The sequence below is a fragment of the Lathyrus oleraceus genome, chromosome 7, assembly GCF_024323335.1.
Source record: "Lathyrus oleraceus cultivar Zhongwan6 chromosome 7, CAAS_Psat_ZW6_1.0, whole genome shotgun sequence".
Taxonomy (NCBI): domain Eukaryota; kingdom Viridiplantae; phylum Streptophyta; class Magnoliopsida; order Fabales; family Fabaceae; genus Lathyrus; species Lathyrus oleraceus.
The window spans coordinates 139,521,020-139,524,301 of NC_066585.1; the positions used below are offsets into that span (position 1 = coordinate 139,521,020).

A 3,282-nucleotide genomic window follows, 5' to 3' on the forward strand; every position below is an offset into this window, starting at 1 on the left:
AACTTGTATTCAAACAATTGAGGAGTGAAGTTGAAAACTCAAAGTCAACTCCCTTTTCATTTAGTTTATTGTGAAAATATTTAGATTTAATCGGAGTTTGGAAGTTGGTATAAGAACGACAAATATTTGACTAACCAAGTAAGAGAACTTGTATTCAAATAGTCGAGGAGAAAAATTGAAGACTCAAAGTTATCTCCCTTTTGGTTTCTTGTTATAAAAGGATTTGATTCGTTTGTACTTAAATGAATTAGAAATGACGACCATTTGACTAACCGAGTAAGAAAACTCGTATTCAAATAATCGAGGAGAGGAGTTGAAAACTCAAAACCATCCCTCTTTTCATTTTCAAATGAAGTGTTGTTTAGATGTGATTAAGTATTTTAATTTGATTTTCGATGTCGGATCGAGGTTTAAAAAAATTGCATTCTTGTGAATGAATTGAATTTATTTAGTGAATAATCCATCTAATCGACTAATTAAAACCGAATAGGTCTCATTGTAAGAAAGCCCAAGAGTAAGCCATGTGAGGTTGATGGCGATGCTTTTACAAGCGATCGACTTACATAGGTGTTTTGAAAAATGGGCTCGACTTTGAATCGAGAGGTTTTATTTGTTTTTTTTTAAAAAAATTGGTTTGAATTGATGGCATGGGAATTATAATCTTTTTTGTATTTTTTAAGTCTTTATCATTTTTAGGTTCATTTTAAGATGAGATGAAGGATGTACAATGATATAAAGTAAATATAAAAGATAAATGTTAGAAGCGGAATTTAAAAGAGTTAGATGTTAATTGCGGTAATTAAAAATTAGAGTTAATCGTTAAATGTTAGGTGTTAATCGAAATCAACATGGAATAATCAAGAGAATTGCAATAAAATATTAAATCTAAAACACATAACTAAAGTTTAAACAATTAATAAAAGTATCATTAAATTAAAACTCAAAACAATATTAAACTATCAAAAATCTCAATTCTAAACTATTATCAAAAATATTAATTTTAAAATATTAATAAAGATTAAATTCTAAAATCATTCTAAATTAAAATTATAAAAATAATTCTAAATCAACTTATAATTCTAATTAATCTACAATTATTTCTATAAAAAAAAGATCTAATTAAATTCTAAAATATTTTCAAAGATTAAAATATAAAATTATTCTAAATTAAATTGAAAATTCTAAAAATAATTCTAAATCAACTTATAATTCTAATTAATCTACAATTATTTCTAAAAAAAATCTAATTAAATTCTAAAATATTAACAAAGATAAAAATATAAAATCATTCTAAATCAAATTAAAAATTCTAAAATAATTCTAAATCAACTTGTAGTCCTAATTAATCTATAATTATTTCTAAACTAAATTTAATATTTCTAATTATATTTCTAAGAATATTTCTAATATTTTCTAATTAACTTAAAAATTCTAAAACTATTATTTAATTCTAACTTTTTATTCTAACCCAAACATTTTTCTAATTAGGATTTTAATATTTCTAACCTAACATTTCTAATTACTTTATTTAATTTCTAAATGATCTATTAAGTCCTAGTTAAGCTAATTAATCAAATAACAAATCAATGCTCTTTCTAAGGAACAATTAACAAACAATAATTAAAGAAAAAGGTGCATGTGGGCCTTGTACAAGTATGCTAAGCCCAGTTAGAGATAGGGTACTCTACTATGTGAATCTGTACGCATTCAGAATTTCCTTTGGTAAAGTTAGAATTCCTCACCTGTTCACTGAGTTGCTAGGAGGAAAAAAAAACAGATCGGCCGGGAGAAGAATCTTGTCGTATCGCCGCCGTCAGTGATGCCAAAATGGTGAAACCGTCGCGCTCTCTGCTCCGACCTCCTCTAACCGCAACGGTAAACAAAACTCAGCGCCGACGCACTATCTCAGCAAGCGACGACGAGGATGGCGGCTTCGTCGATGACGCCAACTTCGTGAATCCGGTGACCTCTTCGCACTAGCCACTCCTTCCTCTTACTTTTCTTTCACTATCGATCTGCTTCTAGTAAGGTGTGGTTATGGTGCTCTTTGAGAAGAATTGCTTTTTTTTGCTATGTTTATGTTGTGTGTTCTAGGGTTTTTAGAAGAAATAGCTTTGTGTGTGGTTGCTGTTGTTGTTTTAGAGTTTTGGAAAAAAAAGCTTTGATGCGTTTGTTCTTGCCATGCCGTTCTGGTTTTAGGAAAAAAAGTGCTTCTTTGTTGTTGTTGTGGTTTAAGGTTTTTTTAGAAGAAATAGCGTACTGTGTTGTGTCTCTTTGGAGTTAACAGAGAAAAAAACTTGAAAAATTTCTTTTGGATTTTTATCAAAACTTGTTACTGTTAATCAGTTTTGTGGTTTATATACATGAATGTTGGTTTCTGTGAGATAACTTGTTGGATCCTATTTCCAGATTTTGTGGGATGATTAATCTATGGATTTAAAGTTGTTTATTTGGATAATGCAGTGTGTTTCTGAGTGCTTCCTTTGATTTATTGTGTAACACATTAATCTGCTCTTTCTATTAATTATTTTCCAGATTTTTAAGTGCTTATTTGATAAGCTGTTTTTAATTTTGAATTGGTTTTGCAGATGAAGTGATGTTGATGCTGATTGATTGAAAAAGGGGGGCTGTTATTCAACAGGTTTTGGAAAAGTTCTGAAGAGTTGGTTTTGAATTGGGAACTTCCAAAAGAGCTTTTGGAAGAGTCTTTGAAATTTGCTTCAAACTGCTGTGTTTACAGCTTATTCCAATTTTCAACTTATTTTAAATGTACTCCAAACTCTGTAATAATATTGGGATTTAGAAATTTGAGATTGATTAGAATACTTCAGCTTTTGAAAAGTTGGGTTAAACGTGTAACCCCTTTGTTATTATGCATTGGCCCTTTGGATTATTCAGAACTTATTTGGAAGCATTTTTTGTGTAATTAGTCTCTCTTTTTTAATATGCAAATTTAATTTGAAACTTCCTTTTTTTTTTTAGAACTATGTAACTATTTTTTGATTATCAGCAAGATGTTTTTAAGTTTTTTTTTTGTTATTTGTGTGGATACTTTTATTATGTAATATTTGGATTAAATTTTAATTATGTAATTATTTTTTAAACTTTTCAAAATTTAACTCAATATTTATTTATGCTAATCAATTTCAATTTTTAAAAAAACAACCAATTTCCAACATAAGTATAATGACTTAATTTTAAAATAAATTTCTAATTTAAGTATAATGACTTAATTTAAAAAAAAAAACAAATTTCTATTTTAAGTATAATGACTTAATTTAA

General features: G+C 27.8%; 1 long non-coding RNA gene across 1 annotated transcript; it reads left to right on the forward strand.

Moving 5' to 3' along the window:
* Positions 1-1,587: 1,587 nt before the first annotated feature.
* Positions 1,588-2,914, forward strand: LOC127100875 (uncharacterized). The gene is made up of 2 exons (XR_007794522.1): positions 1,588-2,029; positions 2,589-2,914. It is a non-coding gene; the product is annotated as an uncharacterized LOC127100875 (long non-coding RNA).
* Positions 2,915-3,282: the final 368 nt, after the last annotated feature.